The sequence below is a fragment of the Elgaria multicarinata genome, chromosome 6 (assembly GCF_023053635.1).
Source record: "Elgaria multicarinata webbii isolate HBS135686 ecotype San Diego chromosome 6, rElgMul1.1.pri, whole genome shotgun sequence".
Classification (NCBI taxonomy): domain Eukaryota; kingdom Metazoa; phylum Chordata; class Lepidosauria; order Squamata; family Anguidae; genus Elgaria; species Elgaria multicarinata.
This window is the reverse complement of record NC_086176.1, coordinates 9719338-9732860: the sequence shown is the minus strand read 5'-3', so window position 1 is coordinate 9732860 and position 13523 is coordinate 9719338.

Genomic DNA, 13523 nt, shown 5'->3' with positions numbered 1-13523 from the left:
TTGTGTATATGCACTATTCCACTGCCACCTAGCAGTTACTTAGTGGAAAAGCAGGAAAGGAAACACTCTATGTCTAGTGCTTGGATCTCAGTTGTGCAATGAAACTGAAAGTAGATACAGCCGATTAACAGCCTCATGTAAAAAAGCTCTTAAGTTCTGTAGCAGTAATTGCATTTTTCAACCAAATTAAAAAAAAGAGTATTGAGTAGAATGTTTTGTTCAGAAACTTACCTCAAAATTCTTCTGAACTGAGAATCCCCTTCTGAGGTAAAAGACATCCTTCAATATCTCCCCAAAAGGCGAAAATAGAACAAAATCTGGCAATGTTTATCCAAGATGGAGACCAGAACATTTGTAAGGAAGTTTTTAGATTGAGAAGGTTGAAATAGCCAGTGCAATACACAGCTTTAGATTGGGTTGCCTTTAAAGTTTGTTTTGCTAAAATTGGATCATTAGAATGTGAAATGTGTTTTTGGCGAAGGGTGCTGATAAATCATGAATCACAAACATCACTGGAGATATGCACAACATTTTAAGAGATTGCTGCTTCATCAGAAAAATGTATCGCATATGGGGGGGGGGAAACAGTAAATCTGAAATCAAAATAAACTTTAAAAATGTTTTTTTTTAAAGTTTATTTTGTTTTCAAATTTGCCGTCTTTTTTTTTTTTTTTTTGCACAGTAGAGAAGTCTGAATAATTTCCAAACCTGTTCAAAACATCCAAGCCTGAGAATTTGCTTTCAGCAAACAAAGATTATGTAAAAAGTTCAAAAGTCCACAGTTGGGCAATATCTTTATTAGGCCCAACCAAAACGCCATAAAATATTGCACAAGCTTTCATGTTCTCTAGAATGCTTTGATCAGGCTAGGTGGAAATGATTACTAGTCAATTTCTGAAACTATGATGAACTTTAACCATTCCATACCTCTTTATTGATGAACAGATTGAGCAGGGTAAAAGGTGAATTTGTAAAAGTGTAAAATTATGAAAATTGATTAAAATTAAATAATGATAAATATCTCCTTGTTTCCTGGACTTTTAAAATACACGATTTGGCACCAAGGAATGCTATAATGAAAGAAAACCTTTGACCACAAAACATCTATGTGCAGATCAATTGCATCCAGGGTATGTTTTTGAAACAAACTGATGGGAGATGTTAGTTAATCAAGTCCTTTCCTCAACATTTCATACAATATAACTTCAGGAATCTTTGGGAACTGGACCCTGTTTATCGTCTAACTATCATGTACTCTCTCACTCTGTCTCTCTGGTGACAAAAACACAGAGGGCAGACTAAGAGATGGTCAGGAGAGAGTAGAAGCCACAACATGGAAATGGAAAACAGATAAAGAAGAAGAACTGTATTTAGTCCTTTGAAGCGGCACCCCGAATGGATATACAAAAGGGATTCAGTCCTAAGGAGGTGGTTTGGCTTAATTCTGGGTGGTTGGGTCTTCATGCCTCTCCAAACAATCCACCTGTTTCTAAATATGTTTATGTAGAAGTAAATCCCATTGATAACTCTGGGATTTGCTTCTACATACATTTGGTTAGGATCGCTGCCAACATTTTTTAAAGTACTCCCCAAGTACTGAATAAGGGCGATACCTTTGTTGACCCTTGATTCTGCACTCCGTCACACAGAGGCATAAGTCTAGCAGAGGTCACTGTGGCCAGTACATTTGTAACTGGATTTCAGGGATCAGTCCTAACTCCGTTCATACATATATGAGAACTCCCTTGTTGGATCAGATAAAGCTCAATCCAGTCCAGCGTTCTATTTTGAGTAGTGGCCAACCAGATATTTCTTGAAACTCACAAGGAGGGCATTTAGTTGATGGCTATCTCAGGTACTCAGGTATGGATGAATGAATCTATCAATTTCACTTCCTGAGTGAAATTGACACTCAAAGTCCTGAGCCTGGATGGACTAAACCAGTGGTTCCCAAACTTTTTCAGGTAACCACCCCCTTGGTTCCATAAACTCATGCCCAGTGCCCCCTGGGAGTCCAATGGGGTCAGGGAGGGAGGAGTTAACGGCGGCGGCGGCAAGCCCCGTGCCAAGGAGCGCCTGGTGGGGCCAAAATGCTGCTGCAAGAGAACGCATGTGCTTAAAAAGCAGGTCAATCACAGCAGTATCCTAACTTAATTTTTTTTAAAAAAAATCTCCCATTTTTTGCAAACCTCTGCTAGGAGGAGGCACTCTGAGGAGGGCCTTAGATGATGAGTGTAGTATATTTGGGTAGGGTCATGCCGGGAGAGGCGCTCCATCAGCCCGAGTTGTCCGGAGCTGTGCTGCCAACAAGACCCTCCTCAGTCCACACATGTATTAATACCGTTTAAGAAGAGTCCTTTTAACGGTGAATTGAAATGTTTCAAAAGCACCAAAACGCTAATAAAGACACATACCCTGCTTGGTGTGCCCCGCCACGCCAGCTACAAACAGAGGCATTCACTCTCTTTTCCCTCCCTCCCTCAGCAAGCCTGGGGCGGGTGCTTCCCATTTAAAGGGGCTGCGCTCCTCCAGATTCTGCTGGTCTGGGTGCCTGGGATGAGCAGCGGTGGCCAGGCGGAGAAGCTGAGCTGAGCTGAGAATGAAAAAGGGGCCGTACTGCGCGTGACCCCTTTAAATGGGAAGCACCCACCGCAGGCTTGCTGAGGGAGGGAGGGAAAAGAGAGCGGACGCCTCCGTTTTGCAGCCGGCTGGGCGGGGCACACCAAGCAGGCTATGTCTCTTCATTAGCGTTTTGGTGCTTTTGAATCATTTCAATTCACCGTTAAAAGGACTCTTCTTAAACAGTATTAATACATGTGTGGATTCTTCCCCTATATGGCTTGGGACCAAACTACCTTCTCCCATAAAAATGTCCCTAGGTTTTAAGACCTTCTGGAGAAGCGCTTCTTGGAGAAGACCACCTCGAGCGCCCCCCTGCCGCCCCCTTGCCTCTTAGCTCCCCCTATGCAATCCCACTGCCCCCAAGGAAGCAAGGAACAGCCAGAAGTAGTTGAGGCTGGTTTGTACGACCACTACGTGGTATCTATCAAATCGTAAGAATGTCCAAAAGATAAGAAGGCTCTAGGAAGCATAGCTAATTTAAATAAAAAGTAATATAATTAATTAGATACAAATTAATCAAATCAGATATAAGATAATAAAATTCTTATCTTGTACAACATTTTGTCACTTGATAAATTCCACTCGCTGCCTGTAGAAATCAGCCTCAAGGTGAACTTAAACAACCACTTCTTGTTCTGGGCTGATAAGGCTTTATCTCACGCCAGTCCCCAATGACACCCGCTTTGCTCGCCTGGTAGGGGGACTCCGCCTGACACAGGCAATCACTGTTAAACATTTCAGAAAGCCAAGGAAAGGGACAAATGCAGTCTGAAGGCGCCTCTCCAAACGTATTCATGTGGATATTGAATATTTTATACCTGATTTTTTTCTTTTGTGATATCAGGCATAGGCTGATATGAGATTTAATGAGATTTAAGGCTATTTACAAGTGCTAGAGACGAAGAGTGAATGTTCACACATGAGTCTTAAAGGGATGCTTTGCCCCCAGGGCCGGTGCCAGACTATTTTGCGCCCTAGCCAAGGTGAGCTACTTTCACACCCAAACACACACACACCCCAAAAAATGCCAACTTTGATTTTTAAGAACATATGTTTCCTGGAAAAAATAAGAAGCACAAAACTTGAAACTGCTAAATTTATTTTAAAGTGCAAGAAATACGTCATGCCAATTATAGCAAACAAATTGGAAAGGAACGTCTATGGGTCTAAAATGCATTGTTTAATAGGAATATCACCTCCAAATCATCCCCTCCAACTCACACGCACGCACACACACACTCAGCATCACTTACTCCAAACAAACACACGTATGAACACATGCATTCACTCAAAGACCCCATGCACCCCATTCACCCATACAGTCTCTCTCTCTCTCTCTCTCTCTTCCGGGCGCGTTCCGTAAGTCCGAACGTGGAGCCGCCCCACTCCCACCCCAGCGTCCCTGGCTTCGCTTCAGCTGGGCGGGCGCAGGGCGCCATCTCGCCCGCCCAGGCCCAGCTGAATCCTCGGGCCGGTCCGGCTCACAGCCAACGCGCGTGAGTGCTGCGCTGTGCCCGGCGCCCCTCTTAGCTTGGCGCTCTAGGCGGCCGCCTCAGTGGCCTCTATGGTAGCACCGGCCCTGTTTGCCCCTCCCCTGCCCTCCCCATGAGCTGAAGCCCCAAAGCATGTTGCATGTTGTATGTATTTTCTCTCTTTGGAGAGAGAGAGAAGCAGAAGGAGCAAGATAGATATCTCCAAAGAGATATAAAGGAGGCTGAAGATGCAGCCATTAAAATGTTTTGACCAGCAAACATCCTTTTCATGATACTTTGAGTCCTCTTTCCCTTGAATATAGGGTGAATGTGGTAATAATAATTCTGTCATGTGGAAGACTGCCACTGTCAGCCTGTTCTACATTCTCTCTCAGTGATAAGCCTTGTACCATTGGCATCACACCCATATCTTGTTCCTTGTTGTAGGTGGTGGTGGTGGTGGTGGTGGAAATCAGCTTAGGGAAAATCACAGGTGACACTGCATTGTATGTAATTTAGACCCTAGTATCAGTGTTTGGCCCTGTGCCTGCTCATCACTTGTCTTGGCTACTGCCACCTTCTCGTCTCTGGTCTCTCATTGGTCCCATCTCCTCTATCCACCATTTTGTTGCCCAAATCATTCATCTTTCTTGTCCCACTGACGACATGCCACCTGAAATCCCAATACAGCTTCCTGACTGTTCTTGGATCCATCACAAGCTCCTTGTCCTTACCTTCAAAGGCCTCCCCACCCGCCTCCATATCCCATATCCCCTACCTGTGACCTTCACTCTTCCAGCTATGCCGGCCTCAGCTGTCTGAATGTCTCCTGCTCCCTCAGATCACGCCACCCTTTATCTGTGGCTGCCCCTTACACTTGGAACTGCCTCTTAAAATATCTTTGTGACGCCACCTCTCTTCATCCAAACCCTGCCATTAAAACACCTTTTCTGTGAAGGCTTTGGCACAATCCCCTTTTATTTTATTTATTTATTTATTTATTACATTTATATACCGCCCCACAGCCGAAGCTCTCTGGGCGGTTCACAAAAGCTAAAAACAGTAAACATTAAAAGTATACAAAATTTAAAAACCATCAGAGACATAAAAACAACTGTATAAAAACAGCAGCATCCATTTCAAAACAACAGTTTTGGGGGCTGTTAAAAACAAACTTAGCATTGTTAAATGCCTGGGAGAAGAGAAAAGTCTTGACCTGGCGCCTGAAAGATAACAGTGTTGGTGCCAGGCAAGCCTCATCGGGGAGATCATTCCACAGTCGGGGGGCCACCACCGAAAAGGCCCTCTCCCTTGTTGCCATCCTCTGAGCTTCCCTCGGAGTAGGCACTTGGAGGAGGACCTTAGATGTTGAGCGCAGTGTATGGGTAGGTTCATGTCGGGAGAGGCGTTCTATCAGGTATTGCGGTCCCAAGCCATGTAGAGCTTTATAGGTTAAAACCAGCACCTTGAATTGGGCTCGGAAACGTATAGGCAGCCAATGCAAGCGGGCCAGAATCGGTGTTAGATGCTCTGACCTCCTTGTTCCAGCTATCAATCTGGCCGCCGCATTTTGCACAAGCTGCAGCTTCTGAACCATCTTCAAAGGCTGCCCCATGCCTCTTGCAACTAAGCCTGAGGAAGTAAAACTGAAATAAAATTAAATAAACCAAGGATGTATAACTGACATAATATTCTTCTCTTGTTTACCCCTGCCTCCATTTCCCTGTTTCTACTGTATAAATCTGCATGTTCGCAAAACTGAAGCCTAAAAAAGAAAAATATCCTTCTTTGCTTTTAGATGATGCACACACATATTGCAAGAGGCACAGACTTAGAAGAAGTATCCTGTGCAAGAGAAATGGGCTATTCCTCTTCTAAGACAATGGACGAATTTGCACGTCGTGCTAAGCCACCTGAGAAGAAACCGTGGTGGTGGTGGTGGCTTGTCTGTTACTCCCAACAGATAATCACCTTCTTGATGGTGTGCAGTGGCTTTTTTCTAGGGTTGTACAGGCACCCTCTGATCTGCCTCAGAGGCCTGTTTGGAGGCCCCAAAGCAGCCGCGATCCGCCTTGGGGCTGCTTCGGGGGTTGCCCAACTCGTCTCGGCACCGAAGCCGAGATTCCAGCACTCTGAGGCGACTCGGACTTTTCTAGGTACTGGCTGTGCAGCCGGCACCCAGAAAAGCCTCCCTTTCCCCACTTACCTGCTGCCTCCTCCTCCTCCTCCTCCTCCTCCACCTCACTTCTGCCAGCTTCTGTCGCCACAGGTAAAAATAACCAAGCCGAGCATGATTTTAAGATATCGTGGGGCCTCTGAGTTATTCGTACCTCTATGGCAACAAACTACAGTGGCCATAGCGGTGGTATTAACTCAGAGGCCCCACGATATCTTAAAATTGCATGCGGCCTGGTTATTTTTACCTGTGGTGAGGGAAGCCGGCGGAAGTGAGGAGGAGGCAGAGGAGGCAGGTAAGGCCCGCCCGATGCTGCTCCAAATCGGCCCGAGGTGACTTGAAGCTTCAGAGCCGATTGGCTTCAGCTTCAGGGCGCCTCGAGCTGAGCCTGAACCGCCTCAGAACCAAGCTGAGGCGGGCCGAATCAGCCTGCTTCGGCTCGGATTTGGTGCCTCGGCCTAAGGAGGTGCACAGCCCTTCTTTTTCTCCCTCCGTCCCTCTCCGTCCTCCCGCTCATTTCCAGTACATATCCCAGGGGGGCTGTGTGGCAGAAATCTTAGTTTACTCATTCCCTACGTCAGCAGCCTTTCAGTCATAAGGATAATTGGATTCCTATTTCTTTAATTGGGTAGCAGCCCTAGTAAAAATAACGTAGTTAAAAATAATCATGTACTCTAATTTGTGCAAGCCATTGGATTCCCAATACATTAAACAGAAATGTGTTTCTTAATTCAAGCAATCCACACTTCTTTGTTTCAGTTGTAAGGAAATAATGCCCTCTGCTGGCAAGGGATAGGTATAACACAATTCAAAGGGCGCCTTTGAGCTCCGGTTTTCATCCGCAGTTTCCTCCTCGGTTTCCTTAGTGAGTGGAGCGCTGGGCCCTTTCACATCTGTGCGTTGTTGTGCTCTTTCAGTTCATGTATGTATCTTTTCACCTAGTGCACTACTATGCCAGCGAAATCTCCCACCCCGCCCCCTACATTTTCCTTTCCCCTGCAGTTAATTTTTTAAAAATATTCCTTTATTTCTGCCAAATGCAATAGTACAGCAGCCTGAGACTGTGCAATTATGGTAAAACAACACACTATACTTTCCCCTAAGTTCATATTAAACAAACTCAAAGGAAGGGAGGCTGTTTGTAGGAAGCAGGGGGTTACACATGGGCCAAGACGGTTGCTGCCCTTTGGCTTGGGAAAGGTTTACAGGGGAGGAGGAGAGAAGGTTTGTTTTGCTCGTTGCAGAAGGTTGCCAGATGAGCAATCATTTTAACTCATTTCTTTTGTAAAGGTGGGCAGGTCCCCTCCTTGGCTCCAAGGTAACCAAAATGCTTACATCTGCACAATTTTTAAAGATAAAGATATGAAACTTGGCATGGTGATAGCTCTTAAGGAGGGCTTTAGCCCTGCCATGTTTGAATCAGATTGGTTCATGCCTTGATTTTATAGGAATTTTTAAAATTCCCCCCTAAAACCCTTTTCTTAATAGTCTGCCAATGCGAAGGTCCACCTGTTTGCAATTGTGAAGGATCTATTTTCTTTTACTTTGATCATGTGCAGCTGTGCATCTCCAGTTCATAAAATAGAGAGCTGCTGGTTCACTTACTGAAGAGTAAATCCCATTGCTTTTAACTGCATTTACATCCAAATCATACTAAAACCCCATGCATGCTTACCTTTCAGTAAACACCACTGAACAGGGAGAGTCTCTCTGCAAACAGGTGGACTTTCGCACCAGTGGACTATCAAGAAAAAGGGTTTGGGGGGGAATTAAAATATTCCTTAAAAAATCAAGGGATGAACCAATCTGATTCAATCTTGGCATGCCTAAAGCTCTACTTAAGAGCTATCACTGTGCAATGCTTGATCTCTTTATCTTTAAAAATGAGGGAGCTGCGGGAAAAGAGAGTGGGGTTGGAGCAGTAAAAAAGCCCATTCATTCCAACATGCTCCATCCTCCCCTTTCATGTGCAAGACCCAAATGCTCTGGTAACCTCCAAGTTAGATTACTGCAATGCACTCTACGTAGGGCTGCCTTTGAAGATGGTTCGGAAGCTGCAGCTCGTGCAAAATGCAGCGGCCAGATTGATTTCGGGAACCAGAAGGTTCGACCATATAACACCTGCTCTGGTCCACTTGCACTGGCTGCCTGTATGTTTCCGAGCCCAATTCAAGGTGCTGGTTTTGACCTATAAAGCCTTACACAGCTTGGGACCACAATACCTGACGGAACGCCTCTCCCGACGTGAATATACCTGGTCACTACGTTCAACATCTAAGGTCCTCCTCTGGGTGCCTACTCCGAGAGGCTCGGAGTGTGGCAACAAGGGACAGGACTTTTTCAGTGGTGGCTCCCAGAGTATGGAATGGTCTCCCTGATGAGGCTCGCCTGGCACCAACGCTGCTATCTTTCCGGTGCCAGGTTAAGACTCTTTGCCCAGGCATATGGTGGCACATCTTAATCACCCACATGTTTAGTTTTTTCACGTTTTTTAATGCTTTATGTGTGTATGTTCTGTGTTTTTAGAATTTTAAATTTTGTATACTCATTTTTATCTTAATTTTAGAATTTCTGTAAACCGCCCAGAGAGCCCTGGCTATGGGAGCGGTATATAAGTGCAATAAATAAATAAATAAATAAATACATAAAAGCGCACACACCCAACAAAGGGAAAAGCAAGGGGACAACACTTCACAGAGGCTTAAGGGCACATTAAAGTCGCTTCAGAAAAAAATACAGACTTTCCCCGCTCTAAAAAGGAACAAAACATGGAGGGGAAGAGGCTAGATGACCATAGGACAGGGACGATGTCATGTGAGCACCGGGTTACAAAACTGCAAACCAGGCATGGCGAGTGTGCGATAAATCACTGGTGTGATGGAGGTCTTTATTTTGGAAATAGTCCACATTATTTCAGGTGGAGATTGATCCAAGCAGTGTTCTTAGTCTTTTCCCAGGGTGTAGAGATGTCCCGTCCCCCAGCAGCAAATTGCCCCTGGGCCCCACAAGGTTGAGGGCCCTCGATGTTCATGTTTCCTAAAGTTAGTAGACAAATAAGATTGCAACCTTTCACCTTTGACCTACAGGACAGTGTCTTGCAGTTAAGCAGGAAGCCAACGTCCAGAGTTCTCCAAAAGTGTGCTGGAGTAATGTCGCAATGCTTCTTTTATTGGGACAAGCAACAGTCCTGAGTTGGTCCAAGGAGGAGGTGAGCGTTCATGATTACTTATGAATTTATCATCATTAAATGCTGCACTCTAAATTATAAAATACATATGGTACATTTTATGTTGACGGTGGTGACAGGAATGCAGGAAGGGCCCCAAGACTGTTTTGCCCTGGGATACCTCTTTGCAAATACGATCCCTGGGGAAGGTAATGGCAACCCACCCCAGTACTCTTGCCATGAAAACTAAATGGATCAGTACAACCAGAGATATGTCGGTATACCATCGGAAGATAGGACCCCCAGGTCGGAAGATGGTCAAAATGCTACTGGGGAGGAACAGAGGATAAGTTCAACAGCCCCAGACGTGATGACGCAGCTAGCTCAAAGCCGAAAGGACGGCTAGCGGCCGACGGTGCTGGTGGTGAACGACGAATCCGATGTTCTAAAGGTCAACACACCATAGGAACCTGGAATGTAAGATCTATGAGCCAGGGCAAATTGGACGTGGTTATTGGCGAGATGTCAAGATTAAATATAGATATATTGGGTGTCAGCGAACTGAAATGGACCGGAATGGGCCACTTCACATCAGATCAGCACCAGATCTACTACTGTGGACAAGAGGATCACAGAAGAAACGGAGTAGCCTTCATAATTAATAATAAAGTGGCTAAAGCAGTGCTTGGATACAATCCAAAAAACGATAGAATGATCTCAATTCGAATTCAGGGTAAGCCATTTAACATCACAGTGATCCAAATATATGCCCCAACCACAGATGCTGAAGAAGCAGAAGTAGATCAGTTCAATGAGGATCTGCAGCACCTACTGGATAATACACCAAAAAGAGATGTTATTTTCGTTACAGGAGACTGGAACGCTAAGGTGGGCAGTCAAATGACATCTGGAATTACAGGTAAGCATGGTCTAGGAGAACAAAATGAAGCGGGACATAGGCTGATAGAATTCTGCCAGGACAACTCACTGTGCATAACAAACACTCTCTTCCAACAACCAAAAAGACGGCTTTATACATGGACTTCACCAGATGGCCGACACCGAAATCAGATTGACTACATCCTTTGCAGCCAAAGGTGGCGGACATCTATACAGACAGTAAAAACAAGACCTGGAGCTGACTGTAGTTCAGATCACGAACTTCTTATTGCACAATTTAGAATCAAACTAAAGAGAATAGGGAAGACCCACAGATCAGTTAGATATGAGCTCACTAATATTCCTAATGAATATGCAGTGGAAGTGAAGAACAGATTTAAGGGACTAGATTTAGTAGATAGGGTCCCGGAAGAACTATGGACAGAAGTTCGCAACATTGTCCAAGAGGTGGCAACAAAAAACGTCCCAAAGAAAAAGAAAACCAAGAAGGCAAGATGGCTGTCTGCTGAGACACTGGAAGTAGCCCAAGAAAGAAGGAAAGCAAAAGGCAACAGTGATAGGGGGAGATATGCCCAATTAAATGCAAAATTCCAGAGGTTAGCCAGAAGAGATAAAGAATTATTTTTAAACAAGCAATGTGCGGAAGTGGAAGAAGACAATAGAATAGGAAGGACAAGAGACCTCTTCCAGAAAATTAGAAACATCGGAGGTAAATTCCAGGCAAAAATGGGTATGATCAAAAACAAAGATGGCAAGGACCTAACAGAAACAGAAGAGATCAAGAAAAGGTGGCAAGAATATACGGAAGATCTGTATAGGAAGGATAATAATATCGGGGAAAGCTCAGACGGTGTGGTCAGTGAGTTAGAGCCAGACATCCTGAAGAGTGAGGTCGAATGGGCCTTAAGAAGCATTGCTAATAACAAGGCAGCAGGAGACGACGGTATCCCAGCTGAACTGTTTAAAATATTGTAAGATGATGCTGTCAAGGTGATGCATGCCATATGCCAGCAAATCTGGAAAACACAAGAATGGCCATCAGACTGGAAAAAATCAACTTATATCCCCATACCAAAAAAGGGAAACACTAAAGAATGTTCCAACTATCGTACAGTGGCACTTATTTCACATGCCAGCAAGGTAATGCTCAAGATCCTGCAAGGTAGACTCCAGCAATTCATGGAGCGAGAATTGCCAGATGTACAAGCCTGGTTTAGAAAAGGCAGAGGAACTAGAGACCAAATTGCCAATATCCGCTGGATAATGGAGAAAGCCAGGGAGTTCCAGAAAAACATCTATTTCTGTTTTATCGACTATTCTAAAGCCTTTGACTGTGCGGATCATAACAAACTGTGGCAAGTTCTTGGTGGTATGGGGATACGAAGTCATCTTGTCTGCCTCCTGAGGAATCTGTATAACGAACAAGTAGCAACGGTAAGAACAGACCACGGAACAACGGACTGGTTTAAGATTGGGAAAGGAGTACGGCAGGGCTGTATACTCTCACCTTACCTATTCAACTTGTATGCAGAACACATCATGCGACGTGCTGGACTTGACGAATCCAAGGCTGGAGTTAAAATCGCAGGAAGAAACATTAACAATCTCAGATATGCAGATGACACCACTTTGATGGCTGAAAGCGAGGAGGAGCTGAGGAGCCTTATGACAAAGGTGAAAGAAGAAAGTGCAAAAGCCGGGTTGCAGTTAAACCTCAAAAAAACCAAGATTATGGCAACCAGCTTGATTGATAACTGGCAAATAGAGGGAGAAAACGTGGAGGCAGTGACAGACTTTGTATTTCTGGGCGCAAAGATTACTGCAGACGCTGACTGCAGCCAGGAAATCAGAAGACGTTTACTTCTTGGGAGGAGAGCAATGACAAATCTTGATAAAATAGTTAAGAGCAGAGACACCACACTGACAACAAAGGTCTGCATAGTTAAAGCAATGGTATTCCCCGTAGTAACCTATGGCTGCAAGAGTTGGACCATAAGGAAGGCTGAGCGAAGGAAGATAGATGCTTTTGAACTGTGGTGTTGGAGGAAAATTCTGAGAGTGCCGTGGACTGCAAGAAGATCAAACCAGTCCATACTCCAGGAAATCAAGCCAGACTGCTCACTTGAGGGAATGGTATTAAAGGCAAAACTGAAGTACTTTGGCCACATAATGAGAAGACAGGATCCCCTGGAGAAGAGGCTGATGCTAGGGAAAGTGGAAGGCAAAAGGAAGAGGGGCCGACCAAGGGCAAGATGGATGGATGATATTCTGGAGGTGACAGACTTGACCTTGGGGAAGCTGGGGGTGGCGACAGCCGACAGAAAGCTCTGGCGTGGGCTGGTCCATGAAGTCGCGAAGAGTCGGAAACGACTGAACGAATAAACAACAAAAACCTCTTTGCAGCCTTGCTCTCCTCCCTCCACTGTAGCCATATAATGCAGGGGGTTAAGTAGTAGCTATACACTCTGTTGTGTTAATTGACCCTTCTATTCATAAAGTTGTGCACAAGCTTTCAAGTTCTCAGAACGTTGCTGGGACAAAGGATACTGGCTGATCTCCCATAGTGATAATATTGAAATTTAACAGTTACCAGGCTATGTCTCCTACCCATGTACTTGTTGAAACAAAGAGCAGAAAGAGAAAGATGGTGGTCTGTACTACTTATATTTGCTAGTATTACAATACTAGCAAAGCTGGGGTGACCATATGGAAAGGAGGACAGGGCTCCTGTATGTTGTTTATTCGTTCAGTCGCTTCCGACTCTTCGTGACTTCATGGACCAGCCCACGCCAGAGCTTTCTGTCGGCCGTTGCCACCCCTAGCTCCCCCAAGGTCGAGCCTGTCACCTCCAGAATATCATCCATCCATCTTGCCCTTGGTCGGCCCCTCTTCCTTTTGCCTTCCACTTTCCCTAGCATCAGCATCTTCGGGGTGTCCTGTCTTCTCATTATGTGGCCAAAGTACTTCAGTTCTGCCTTTAGTATCATTCCCTCAAGTGAGCAGTCTGGCTTTATTTCCTGGCGTATGGACTGGTTTGATCTTCTGGCGGTCCAAGGCACTCTCAGAATTTTCCTCCAACACCACAGTTCAAAAGCATCTATCTTCCTTTGCTCAGCCTTCCTTATGGTCCAGCTCTCGCAGCCATAGGTTACTACGGGAAATACCATTGCTTTAACTATGCGGACCT